The sequence below is a fragment of the Mus musculus genome, chromosome 14 (assembly GCF_000001635.26).
Source record: "Mus musculus strain C57BL/6J chromosome 14, GRCm38.p6 C57BL/6J".
Lineage (NCBI taxonomy): Eukaryota > Metazoa > Chordata > Mammalia > Rodentia > Muridae > Mus > Mus musculus.
Genome location: NC_000080.6, coordinates 104,141,945 through 104,157,121, shown reverse-complemented (window position 1 = coordinate 104,157,121; position 15,177 = coordinate 104,141,945). Strand labels below are relative to the sequence as shown.

Below are 15,177 nucleotides of genomic sequence, written 5' to 3'. Positions count from 1 at the left end.
ACATGGTGGGTTCTCAGCCTGTGGGCCTCGAGCCCCTTTTGGGGTCACATATCAGATACCCTGTGTATCAGATACTTACATTACAATTCGTAACAGTAGCAAAACTACAGTTATTAAACAGGAACAAAATAATTTTATAATTGGGTGTCACCACAACATGAGGAACTGTATTAAAGGGTCATAGCATTAGGAAGGTCAAGAATCACAAGAGAATTTCCTTGACAGGGTTGTAATCTGAAGCCAGAAGTGAGAGCTAGGTATTTTCAGCCTCTGATCTGATCTGCATTGTCATTTATATGTCGTTGTTTATATATGTTATTTATATGTGTACTTCTTATATATTGTTATTTATATATGTAGTTCTGAAAATGTAAATTAACAATTTGTTCTGCTTCTTCTGCATTGCCTGTTGATTTTGCCCAGGTTTTAAAACACTAGGATTTTTCCCACTTTGCTACCAGGATACTAATTCTACAGAATCCTTCCCAGTTTCCAAGACCACCTTTCCCTCTCTGCCCTCTTCCTACAAAAGCCCTCAGCCAGGACATTAACAGCTCTTAGAAACCTTTTTGCAAAACTCTTTGCTGGCCCCTATGTTTCTATGTGTATGAAAACATGTGTTCGTCTTGGTTCTATTTGTTGAACATAAGATAGGAATGACAGTTTAACAGTTTCCTTCCTCAACCTTCAGCTTGATTTAACAGTTCCATATGATATACACATAAGAACACATGTTGTACATCACAGACATGGAATCTTGTCAATTAAAAACAAAACTCTTGAAGAATGAAGACATCTTAGTATATTTGGAAGGCAAATGAATTTATAAATATGCTTCTATAAGGCTGTGTACTTAATTCTAATGCTCCTTGAAAGTGGCTACCCAGTGCTTTTATTTTTAGTGTATATTCACATTGCCCTTTCCCCTTCATAGCTTTCAGAAATGTGCTTTTTGTGGCAGCTTTATTTCCAAGAAGTGACATCAACATTGCTAAGCACTTTTAAAGTGATGCTTGTGGTTTTAGACACTCGCAGGAGAAAAACCATTGATGCCTCTCCATCTCACAGCCGAATCCCAAAAGGAATAAAATATCCAGCTGGCCAGCCAGGCTTGGAAGAGAGGCTTCTCTGTCCTCTACAACACTGGTTTAGAAGTTGCAGATTCTCTTTCTAAAATATCATTTAGGTATAATTATGAGACATGTATAAACATCTTAGTCAAAGCAATGATAATAAGCTGGCCAAATGTTTAACTGACTTTAATTATTATTATAAGGAGGGTAAAGATTTTCCTTTGCTGGAGACAAACCTTCCTCAACTAGAAGCAGTGATTATTACATTTCTGTTTGCTTGTTTTCCTTTGCTTTGTAAATAAGTTTTGTTTTTTGCCATAGGAGCTCATTCAATATTTATTAAGCATGTTAATATTTGAAGCAACTCATCACTTTATAAATTCTGGTGGGAGAATCTTGTCAAACTTGTTGAACATTATGATGATTTATCATATTTGATAGTGCCTGAGAACAATAAAACCTACTAATTCTATCATGGGGTTGGTGTGGGCCATGGAGAACAACTCATTAAGCACCAATTGGACAGATTGCATCCCAGCCCTGCTTAATTGGACAGAAATTATTTGAATTCATTCAACTTTCATACTTACTTCTTTGAGAATGAAATTACACCTACTGCTCCTATTTAAGTGTAATGATGGTACTTTCTGCTGAAATAGCCAAATGTCTATCAAAAGAGCACTTCACATTGGGAACACAACACAGATTTTAAGCTAAGCTAAATCATTTTCCACTGATACTGGGGAGCAGAGAGTAATCAGAAAACATTCAGGACATAACCTCTCAACCTTTGACTTGCCTTGGTGTGGGTGTGAGCCTGCAAGAGAGAATTGAAGTGGCTGATTTCTTTTCAACATCTTTAACCAGGGATCTTCATTTCGAAAGGATCTTGATGAGCAAAGAAACTTTGTGGAAGATGTAATCCACAGGAATCCCATCCCCATGGCTTCTCACACCATTTGGGGTCTTGCATTTCCACTTTAGGGTTAATTTAAATGATTTGCTTATGGATTCTTTACTAAAACAAGGTTGGCAAATGCACTCATCTGCAAACCTGGGCCTGTACTTCACCAAGTCCACGTCTTGGTATATATTCTGAGTGTGAGAAAAAGATCTGAAAGATTCCAAACATCCTTCTCAAATCTACTCACTTTCTCCCATCTTCTAGTGAGTATGAAATTTGGCTTTAATTAAGGTTACTTTGTTGTTATTTTAACTTATGTACATTTATTGTTCTACTAAGGTTGTTTAGTACTTGAAGTTAAACTTATTTAGTCTTTAAATTTTTCTCTGATTTGTCAGATTTAGTATGCTGCTTAGCTAGAAAATAGAAGATGGGAGTTACTAAGGAAGTAGCCAACATAGATCCACAAATTTCAGTATACTGATAATAATAATAATAATAATAATTTCATTTGACCTATAATTCACAGTGAGTTTCAAGTAGCCCTTTTTCTTTACTTTCATAATGTGCAAAGAGTTCCATCAACAAATTCAAACAGATTCAGATGAGACATACTAGGTTAATCCCTTTATTCAATTAAAAGTATTAATTTAAGTAGTAGTAACTTAATGCTCTGACAGCAAATTATTTAGATAGTGAATCAGTGAAAATGTGTAATAATTCAGATTGGTAAGCAAGGAAGTATGAAACTGGCATCCAGATCTGATTGTTATAGAAGCATCACTTGGCAAGCATACATCACTTGGGCAAGCATACAGGGCATGAAACCTCTAGTATTCCAGACAACTAAAGTATTTTCCAGCGAGATATAGCCAAATGAACCTGTCAGTTTTGCTTGTTACAGCTTCTGCTCAATTAAGTTTTCAAAAATAATTTACATCACCACTTAAATATCCAAGGTCACTTCATCTTTCTAACCTGAATAATGAGGAGGTAAGTAGTGAATTGTCAATAAAATGGGCACATACAGTGGTGAGTTATCCTTTATCCTTCTCACCAACATATGACAAAGTGTGCATGCGGACATAAACACACACACACACACTCTCACACACTCACACACACACTCAAACACACACACGCACACACACACTCACACACTCTCTCACACACACACTCTCACACCCACACTCACACACACACACATACACTCTCACACCCACACACTCACACACACACTCATACACACATTCTCACACACACACTCACACACACTCTCTCTCTTTCTCTCTCTCTCTCTCTCTCTCTCTCTCTCTCTCTCTCTCTCTCTCACACACACACACACACACACACACACACACACACACACATGGCAGGGGATTGGAACCTGAAACAGTGGTAACCTCATGCATCTCTGATCAAGTGGATGTAAAAAGGAGAATAGTCCTGTATTCTGTAGTGCATCCCACTTAATTTAAGTGTCTGAGTATCAGTCATGATGTTGCTTTCTTCCATAAGAAATTAATTATAATTAGTACTGCTTTGAATCTCATCCATTCTTAAACGTTTACCCTCACACAACTAGATTATAGCTCTCTTTTTCATTTTAAAATAAACCTTTCATACATGTTTTTTAAAATCAGCCTCTAGTGTGATCTCAGAGATCAAGGCAAAACCCCACACTCCCCACTAGTGATCAAAGTTTGATGACCTCCAAATAAGAGAAAACACAATAAGTGGACTTCAGATCACAAGAACAAAAAAAATGCCCAGAAGCTACAGCAGCCACTGCTGGTGTTCTTTACTTACAATGCTTTTCATGGGGGAAGAATAAAGCGCAAGCTGTCAAGAGGCGGCAACTTCCAATTCCTTGGTCTGAAGCCTCTTCTGAGGAGCCAAACAAATAGGTTATGTATATACTCAGGAGAGAAGATGTGAAACCAGGAAGGGTGGGGTAAGCCTCAAGGAATAAGATTTGAAGAGCAAAATAAAACAAGTCAGAGGCCAGAGATTCAAACTTGGTGTTAGTAATCCCCGAGTGGCACAGTGCTCCCTGTACTGAGCATTGTCAGAGGCTAGGAAAGGGGTCCCTTTACAGTCCTATTAGTGATGTAGACAGGGTACTTCTATAGATGTTTGTGTATAAGATATCTATTCTATGAATTGATGTTTGCCTTATGAAGGTTATTCTTGGTCAGTACACTTGGACAAAGTTACCTGTCTTCTACACAATGATCTGATCACTACAAGTTAACTGCGTCTTCCCTGAGACGCCTTAGTCTTTTTATAAACATATCAAAAATACCAGACACGAATCTTTGCCAATTTAACATTGTCAGCTTTATTTATTTTATTTATTTATTCTGTGTCTCTACCCAGGAGTGACAATGCAGGTGGTCCTTTAACTCACTAAAGATCATAGATTTTTAAATTGTTCTTTAAAGTAGCTGGAAAACAGGGCTAAAGAAGCCATTCCTTTCTTTCAGTAAAAGTCTACCTACTTTGGAAAGCTCTGTGTGTGCTTCTTAGATATGATTTTATGGTCATTTCACTATGACCACCACCACCATCATTGTCTGATTTCTGTTAAAAGTAAAATAGTCCACAAAATGTGAGCTACATCACCTCACACTCAGGATGCAGTTCCTATCTCTGATCTCTTTTTCACAATCCCTATAGCCTCATCACCTTCAAATGCAAGACCTACAATGTCACAGCCTAATCCACAACCCTTCATTAATATATAGTAAAGATGAGACTCATTTGACAGGTGAGAAATGCTCTCCTGTCTTCTGACGTCTCAAAGCCAATTATAGACTCCCCCAGACTTTAATAGTTCGCCTGCCCCACCTTGCTAAACTTTTGGATTCTTACTCATCCTTTAAGACTTATTTTCCAGAAAGTATCATCTCCTTGCCATGTGGTTATACAGTTCTGCGTGGCACTTACCAGCATGGGCTTGTGAGTAATCTATCTGAAGAGGACCTCGTGCCTCAGTCGATCATGGATGTCTTAATCCGTGAATCCTTGTCTTGATCACACTAATATTCTTCAGATGCATGCTGCAAAGGTTAGCCACACTGAATTCCAACAATCTCTTATTGAATTTAATTAAATAGAAAATACTTATAGGTTTCAAAATATTGTCCAAACTTCTCCATTAATTATTTAAAAATAATAGTGTACTGTTAAGCATAATAAAACTGGGGAGACTCAAACTGTTCTAAGGGCTGATGGTCAAGTGGAAGAGAAGAGACCCCCACCTTCACTCCTTTTTAGAAAAATCATATTTAGATGAAATAAACTGTGTTTTGGGACTGGGAAGGTTGCTCAGTGTATGAGGCACTGGCCACATGAACATACGCATCTGAGTTCACACCCCATAACAGCGCAGAGCCTGACACCATAGCTAACACATCGGTAATCCCTGTGCTCCTATGGTAATCAGAGAGGTGGAAACAGGAGAATCCCCACAGTTCATGGACCTGCTGGGCTTCCGTACTCAGCCGTGGTGAACAAGAGACTCTGTCTCCAAAATGGAGGAAGGTGAAGACTCATCCCCGAGATTGTCCTCTGTTCTCCCCACGTGTGGCAGGGATTGCGCAAGACTAGGGCAAGCACCTCAGCTACCCGCCTCAGTACCATCAATGCAGCACATGCAAAGATGTGTTAGAAGCTTACCTTTACAACCAAAGAAATAAAATGACCCAAATCATTTTAAGTACTTCATGCTTCTTCTTTTCATAAGACAGGAAGTGGAGGGAAACCTGGAAAGCCGGTCTAGTCTTGCTTTGGAAGCGGTTAAACGGTTTTCAGAACACAGTTCTATATAAATCTGAAACTATTATTATTATCTTATCCCCTTATGAACTTTCGTGTGCTCACATTCAAATATTCAAGATGCTAATGTCTGGGCACTAAAATGAAACAGCATCCAGGGACCAACTCGTCATTCTGTGTTCCTCTAACATGAAATTTGTCTACTGTCACTGAATTATGGGTACCTTAATTATGGGAGGTACAATGTTGCTTGCACTTCTGACTCCTTGACGGGGTTTTAATGGGAAGCCAGAAATGAGAGCTAAACACAATTTGAGCCTCTCATGTACACAATTATTTACCAAAAAAATCTCTTGAGAATAGTGAGAACTATGTGTATATCCTCTTGGATACACAAATTAATAATTAGTGCTGAACTGTGAAAATAGCAGCCATCAATAAACGCATACAGGAACCAAACTGCATATAAAGATGAAATGATAATTCTTTTCAGATAAATCCTTTGCTCATGATAAGACAGATGGGAATTGCTTTTATTATATATTTTATGTTCCTGGCTTATAATTTCATTTTGGATACAAGGAATCATGTGTATGTGAATGCTTTGTTAAAATTAATATATATATATTAATATATATATATATATATATATATATATATATATATGCATGGCTATGATCATTTAAAAATCTGTGTATGTTGTTGAACGTAAATTCTTTTCTTGCTTGGTGTTTATATAGGATGCAGGTTAGCTTTCAGTTTACAGAAGCACATTATTTTAATATTTGGTGCTTTGTTGTGAGCTTGTCACTTGTTTGTATCACCACATCCTCCCTTAACTGCATGTAGAACTGAGTGTGTCTTTGTCTAATGGTCGATTCGCCACAGCAGTGTCTGAACTTTTCAGAGCAGATTACCCCAAGGAGAACAACCTGAATAGCATCCCATTGTCATTTATAAATAGGTCTGCCCATGCAACACAGGGAAATCAAGGAGGACTTCCTGGACGTGCAGCCTACGGCTCTGCACGGCACCATTTTGTATTCAGCCCTCGGATTGTGGCACTAAACCTGTCAAGAAGTTAAATATGCTTTTATTTCCTTAACACCAACACTGAAATTGAGCGTCAGATATTTGATGATATCTCTAAATAGTTTCAGTAGATTTTGTTTTAATTTGAGGAGTGATTCTGTAGTATTCCCGTGAGAACCACAGTGAGGAACAACTAAGGCCAAGAAGAGCAAGCAATGAAGGGAAGATGCTGAGAATACAGAGACGCTCCTGGTATCAAGAGAGACCTCACCACTACCAGCCAAATGACCGTGATGGGTGAGTATTCCCCTGCATTCCTCTTTTCTAGAATGTTCCTCAAGCCTTGCAGAAAGTTACATGACTATAACATTCAGGAATCCCTCCATCATTTATTCCCAGCACAATGGACAGTTCTGGGTCTGTGCATTAACTACAGCCCTGTGCAGTAAGGGGCTTATCTGATGAGACTGGGCACAGAGGATATGCTTTTTGATGATGTCTTTTTTTTTTCTTTTCCTTTTTTTTTTTGGAAAAGTACCATATTTTGCTTCTCACATTTTTGAAAGGGTTCATTTGTTGTTGCTGAGTCTTAAATTGCTACAAAACTGTCCTGTTTTGTATTCTTAAATATCATAGTTCAATATTGGTAGTTTTTTAGAACTCTGCTGTCTTCATGTCTGGGCAACTCCAAACAAATATACATCTTACATTCTTATAAAATAATGCATTATCTGCATATTACTTTATACTACCATAATCAATTTTACTCATCATAATTTATCTATTCATTTATTTTTCCTTCCTTCCTTCCTTCCTTCCTTCCTTCCTTCCTTCCTTCCTTCCTTCCTTCCTTCCTTCCTTCCTTCCTTCCTTCCTTCCTTCTGCTTGCCTTTCCTCTGGAGTGCTGGGATTACAAGTGTGTACCACCACCATGTATGCCAAGCTCTGAACATAGCTTTAACTCACACACTCTTCCCCTCCTTATCCACGGGTTTTTATCAGATTCATGAACAGCACCAAGTGTAGCCATGTGTGGTGAATCACGTTTATAGTCTCAGTACTCTAAAAGCTGAAACAGGGCCATGAGAAGGTTGAGTGAACTTCAGGGCTTGTTCCAAGTCAACACAAGTGATATAGTGAGACCCATCTCAGAGAAATAAAAACAAAAAGATCAATTAAAAAATAAATATACAGCAGGGTCTCATATGATGACTTCCAGACAACTGACTATCGCCATGCCCCTTAGGTATATCTACCTTTGCTTGGTCACTTCACAGCCCTGAACCTTGAACTCCCATTCTCCCCCGTGATTTTTTTTAATGTGGTCTAGGCTTAGATTCCATGTTGCTGCTTCTGAGAACCATATTTGACCTGAGCAGAGGCTAGAGGTTATCATTATCCCGGCTTCTACCATTGAATTCACTACATTGAGCTCTAATTATCTTCCTTCCCTCCGATATCACTCACCATCCTATTTCTACTTTGTCTAACAACAAGCAGATCTCAAAATTCACTTATTGAGCATATGCAAAAATGATGAGAGCTGTTGATGTGAATGCTTAAAGCACTGACCCATCCCGTGCTCACCATGTGCACTGTCTATATAGAATCAAAAGGCTAACTCTTCTCATTTCTCTCATTATTCACTTACTAGTTGATCCATATAAACCTATCACAAGGCACTTAGTGTGTGCTCTGCATGTTGTTACACTGAACTGATGACTCATTGTCCTGTGCCAGGACATTCACAATAATGCTCGCATTCACTTCTAAAATATATAAAGTATGACCTCCTCAATCAGTAAACAGATCAAACTAAATAATTGGAAATATATTTCAAATCTTTGTTAGGTTGTATATTTCAATGTATATTGCATCATCTCTTATTTTAAAACTACTTACAGTATGCAATTTAGTTCTTGAATTAATTAGCTATCCATTCAAATACATTTACATTTACTATACCAAACATGTTAGCAAGAGAAATGGTTTTAGAAAAAATAAGGTAGGGGAGTTAATGGACTGTTTTTAAGAATAAGTAACATTTGAACTTATTAAATGAAAGATCTAACAAGTTTTTATCACCCACAAGTGGTATTGCTTTAAATATTATTCCAGTTTGTCACTACCATTCATGGACAATCAATTCATTTATACATTATCAGAACCATTTCTCAGCCGTTATAGAAACAAACAGAACTCAGTTAGGATGCTTGTTTGTGGACTCAGCCTTGTCCAGCTCCTAGGATGCTAGCTGGCGTGTGGAACACACAGCCTTGCCCAGCTGTTCCACCTCATCACTGAGGAGCAGAAATGCTGCATTTGACAATTTCTACTCCAGTATTTTTGCAAAGTTCGATTTTTGCTTCAGGTGGCTATTTTATCTACTTTCTGCTGCAGGGACTATGCAAAACAACCTATGTCCAATATGTTTTTGTGGAGAAGGATGGCCAAATGGTAAGAAAACATACTTCAGACAAAAAAAAAAAGATGAAAAGGCTCCAAACAAGATCAGAATGTCAATTAATTTATTATTAAATTATTTGTAACCAATTATCTTTATGTAGATAGCATACTATCTATAAAATTCAGTGTTTGAGACACAACATGACATATATCAATATTCTAATAATAAATAGAGTGTATTATCCTAAGAAAATGGTGTCATTTATTGTAACAGGGTATGGATTTGCCTTTGGCTTCCAAATAAACTTTGTGGTTGTGATAACACAGATAACGAACTCTAAAGATCTAGAGAGAGTCTACCGTCTATGGACTACCTCTGCTTCTCTTTTTCCATGACAATGAATAATGATTCAATACTCAATGTGTCAATAATCTTGCAGATTTACTTTTCACCTCTCCTTAATCTATTATTAACTAATATAAGCCAATGGGTCAATAAATAATGCCACTCACTTTGTTTGAAGAAATCCTTTGGAATATTATTTGTGGGGAGATGTTTGAAGTAATGATAAATGTTGGAGGTCTTCGAAATTCAAACCGGTGGTGAAGGACACCAAATTAAAAATTAAAATCAGTTACTCAAAATTCACACCAGCAGTGAAGAAGAACAACATATTTAAAGTAAAACTGAGGCCGAATCCTGGAAGGACACAATGATCAAAATCGAAATATTGTTAGGATACCATTTCTCTTTTTAAAATATATGGTGTCTTTAACAATTTTAATCTCAGTTTGCTTCATCATTTGGTTTAATTTATTATCATATTCCACAGGGAAGCCACCAAGAGGGGATTGTACCCCACACCAAGGGAAGAGCGCCATCTGGCGAAGCTTTGTCAGAGTCCTTTCTACACTGTGTCCAGCTCTCTTGAGTTGGGCCACCCAAACTTGTATTGCAAGAGACAAGTCTGTGGTCCATTGTGTGCAGCCACATAGTTAAAGGGGCTCTGGAGAGTGAATACTGGTCGCACATAAGTAGGCAATGGGGAAATAAATAGCATGAATAGACATGTTTAAGTTTTACAGCATCATAGTGCGGTATATATGCAACACACATTGTAACATATATTTCCCATTTCCAGCCTGTCTGATTTGGCTGTGTCATTTGAACACTTTGGTCATGTGACCTTTATTGTTTCTTTCTTTTTTTTTTTCTTTCATAAAGTAAAAGCTCCTCCTTGAGAAGTCTCGGGCTTTAGATGTGTGGAACAAGAGGGTCCACGTTCTAAGGATTTGGAGTACAGTGAGTCTTGAAACAACATATCCTTGAGAAATCAATAGAAGACGTTGCGAAGTGAACTCCTATCACCTCCTCATCTGTTTTCTCCAGTTGGAGTCTTATTCAGAAAAATCTGCGGTTCCACAGCCTGGAGGAGATGCTCTGTCTCTTTCGGAAGAGTTGCAGATGAAGGGAGAGGTTAATTGGATATTAGTAGATACCTCAGAATGACATTTGACATCAATTTGGGCCTCCAAAGGCTATAGAGGGAGGGATACAGATGTCAGTTTCCTTTTGAGAGAGAGTGATGCTTGAGTTAGGAAATACACCATGCCAGTGGTACTCCACATTTCATAAGGTTTTTAAAATGAAATTATCCAGTGACGTTAACTCTCCCTTGAGCTGGAATTAGAATTTATATTAGTGTCATCCATGCCAGGAAAACTTAAATAGCACAGAGATACTTAAGTTGTAGCTCTAATTTATACTCTGTGAGTTCTTTAAGAATTCTGATGTTGCTAATTTAGTATGAAAATCAAACATTACCAACCATCATGTGGATGCTCTACTATGGATGTGGATGTTTTTACTAGGCTGTGCTTTCCTGTGCTATTCAACTGTTCAAGATGTAACTTTAGATAGATTTGTATTTTTTTTCCTGTCTTAATTTTTTTTGTAAGAAAGCCTAAAAATATGAAATTTGGTGACAGCCTTCATAGCACGCTCCTTATGGTTACACAAAATATCTTTGTTTAGGAAACTAATAAAATTGGTCATATAAAGAGGAAATGAGATTTTTAATGCAAAATGAAGCTGACAGTGCTCTTCTATTACCAGGGTCTTATTAGGGAAAAATTCTCTGACATCTGTTTATCCCCTGCAGCCAACCTTGTATTCAGAATACAGTAATTGATTCACTGCATCCACTGGGGATCGAGCTGCCTCACTTTTCCACACCGCACTACACAGGTATCTCTGCAGCTAATTCTGAATGTGAATCTACATCGTTATCTCCTGGTGAACTGTGACCCTAAACACTTTGGAGGCCCAGATGAAAGTGCTTCCTCCACCCTCCAGTGCTAGGGGTGTAGCGGATTCTGCAGCATGGCAATTCACACAGGACACCCAATCAGAAGCAACCCCTTTGAAGCCCTTCTCAGCTGGGAGACGATGAATGATTCATAGCTTCTCCACACAGACTAAAGAGGGAAGAGCAAAGCTAGTGTGTATTATTCAGGACTGCATCCTCAATAAGTCTCCATGTTCAGCAAATTGCTACAATGTTTCTTTTTTTTTTTCTTATACCTTACTTCCACACAACATATCTTTTGTGTACAAGTTTTAACAAAGAAAGGTTATCTGTTTAAGCATACTTGTTGATTGGGTTATCCCCCTGCCCCATAATGGACATTAGTGTGGTTACAGATTTAAGGTAAGTATCTGGGAGGAATTACATGTTCCAAGGAAGATGCTAAAGGGCCAACTTCACAGGTAACTTATAGAGTGTTTTTGGGTACCAGCATCACAGTTTTTACCTTACCGAGGTCAAAATATTAATCTCATAGTGTGTCCTTGTGAAAAGGCTTGTCTTGAAACATTAGATATAAATTAAATCAAATCTTGTAGCCCTTGGAAAAAAGTACTCTTTGTCAGTCAGGACTGCTGTGCTGTCTAAGAGGCCTGAAAGATCCTTCCTCACAGAGACAGCACAGAGCAACCATAGTGATAACGATTACTAAGCATCTTTCCAGAAACCGGGATTCTGCAGGCACAATAACTGGATATTACCCCCCAAAGAAACATCACTTCTGGAAGCTTCATTATTAAGCAAGCAGGATTTTCCCTGTGTCATCATTCACAGAGGTTTTAACTTCTAGAATGAAATATAAGCACCACGAGAAAACCCCAGAAGCCCTACCTAAGAGGGGACAGTCACTCAACCTCCAAGACGTTCTAGGCTAGAAATAGCAATTTCCTTTTGCTTGTCATTGGATCCATTCATCTGATGTGGATGTTTATGTCTGTAATCTCACCATTTCCAAACATTTTTCAGTCATTTGAACTTTTAGAATGTATTAAGTCTCTCTCTTTCTCTCTCTCTCTCTCTCTCTCTCTCTATATATATATATATATATATATATATATATATATATATATATACATATATATATATATACACACACAAAATAAAACAGGACAAGAGTTTCCTAGAATTTAACAGCAAAATGATATTTGGAAGCACCATGATAATTTGAAAATTAAGCAGAAAAGAATTAAAAATCAAATATAACAAATATAATTAAAAGATGAAAAGTCATCGTTTTGTGAGACATCTAATCAGGTGTTTTCCCACAGCATTATTTTTCAAAAGTATTCCCTAAAAAATAAATATACACACAGGGTTCCATCCACTTTTGATCACCTTGAATTGTTTTCCTTTGGCCCAGTTTCCCAAGTGAGCTACCTGATTTGCTAGCTGCTAGAGCTGATTGACAGGTATAGTGACAAAATGCAAATGATATGCAAATGGATGTATTAGACTGGTTCCTTGTAAGTGCCATTGCCACCATGGTACTTTATAATAATGGACCTTCCTCTACCTTAATGACTTAGAAGCAATTTCTACCAACTTTAAAGGCTCAGGCTTCATTGTGCTATTTAAAAAGCATAATGCACCATAAATAATTATGTATCATGGGAACAACTTCAACATACAGATATCTGTATTCAAAATTATATCCTCTATTGTTCTCATTTTTATTACTGTGTCTCTAGCTATATTTTGCATGCATTGCCCATGATACTGCCTAAAACTGTGGTCATAAATGTGGACCTGTTATTATTCATATAATCTCTGTATATTTGGATATATTAATATATTAATAGAATCTGAATTTTTGGCTATAATACTTCTTGATACATTTGCTCCTTTATATTTTCTATAACTTTTTGTAGTTTGTTGGTTTCAAGGGTATTCACGACGGCTTGCAGTAATTGCTTTATCATAGAAAGTTTAAAGTTCTTGTCAAAAAATTTTGATATTATGCCATCTTAGCATTGATAAATGTTGTTATTCCCTTTGATTTGAGGTTTTCACAGCTCTTCATATGCTGCATACATTGGGATTGTGTCCTTGGTGACCTGAAGGTTTTATGAAGCTTTGAATCCTCCAAAATTATTATGGACAATGTTGATAGTATCGTTTTGCTTCGTAAGTATTTGAATTCTTCAATGTATTGAAGCAAAGAACAAATACTGTGAAAATGGGTGTATTTGACATATAAATCATGAGAGGTTTGGTCTATAAACTGTACCTTACTGTCTGTGGGAAAGACATTTATATTTTCAACACCTTTGTAGTGTCACATGGATCTGTCCTGCATGCAGATGGAGGCCTTGTGATATGAAGGATGACTGTGAGTTTCTTCAGATCTCACGCTTTCATTGGGCAGGATACTTGTGTGCTCAGTGTTGAGTACATACATCCATGAATAACTTTACACAATACTTTCCCAATTTCTCTCTCTCTGTGACCTGCTCAATATCTCTCAGTTCCTGGGTCTTGGAACACCTACATGTAACCACTGTTCGCTGTTGCTTTAACATGTCAATTTATGATAGGATAGGCAGAGAAGAAAACAATGAGATGGGTTCATTCTTTCTTTTCCTTATTCAATAATCTCATTCATTTTCAAGAAAAACTCTTTTTTTTTTTCAGAGTAACGCTCCTAGAGGCTTCTGATTCCAGTCCCAGATGCTCATGCAAAGGGTCTTAATACATATAGAAAAGAAAGCAGAAGCTGAATAGGAGGGTCTCATGTCCTTTTGGTCTTGAATGTTGTTTTCTTATTTCCATTGGATAATTGAGGACATACATGGAGCTCCTTCCTGTACTTTCTGACTCACTTCCACAGAAGTGAAGAGATACAGGAAGAATAAAGGATAGTAGACTCACGCTGGCTTCACAATACCTTAAACCTACCATCTTTCCACAAACCACCTACATAGTCTCAAAATGCATAGATTCCTCATGTGTCCTGGCTAGGCTTTATATCTTGATCAGAAATGACTGGATAAAGTATGTTTAATTCAACTTACCTGGAACTAGAACTCTGTTTTTTTCTTTTTAAAGATAATCTTGTTATGTAGCTCAGGCTGAGTTTGAACTTGCCAGTGCCCTGTTTCTTCCTCTCCATCAATGGATTAAATCAGGCAGCACTGTACTTAGCTTTTATAATTCCTATAAACTAGAGGACATTTCCAATGAAGAAGCAAATTGCATTTTCTTATCTAAGCATTAGAAATTAGGAAAACTGGTAATCCAAGTTGCACTTTAAAAACAATTCAACTTTTGATGCCACCCGTGAAAGTGACAAGAAGTCAAGGGAAACGTCAGAAGATGGATGTGAGAAATTGTACACTCTGCACAAAACTAAAGTGAAGCAACCACTAGCTTCTATAAGTTTAAACCAGCCTGTTGTCTACTGGAATAAACTGAGAGGAGTTCTTGGTTGAGCTCAGCTGTGGATGGAGGAATAAATTAAACATTACTTCATTCCATTACTACGTTGTTGTAAAAGCAAAGCCAGCAGCCAAATCCTTGCTCTGAGTATAGATGTCACCTAAGCACTGCTTCAATTAGGCAATTCCTAAGAGGCAGAGACTTCAGAGAGCAATGCTTTGCCAAAGAGAGAGGGAAAGTG

At 37.5% G+C, this 15,177-nt stretch overlaps 1 long non-coding RNA gene across 1 annotated transcript; it reads right to left on the bottom strand.

The window, feature by feature from the left end:
* Nucleotides 1–3,752: 3,752 nt before the first annotated feature.
* Nucleotides 3,753–5,745, bottom strand: Gm35308. The gene is made up of 3 exons (XR_383717.2): nt 5,659–5,745; nt 4,927–5,039; nt 3,753–3,864 (listed from the first exon to the last, which is right to left on the bottom strand). It is a non-coding gene; the product is annotated as a predicted gene, 35308 (long non-coding RNA).
* Between the last annotated feature and the right edge of the window lie 9,432 nt (nt 5,746–15,177).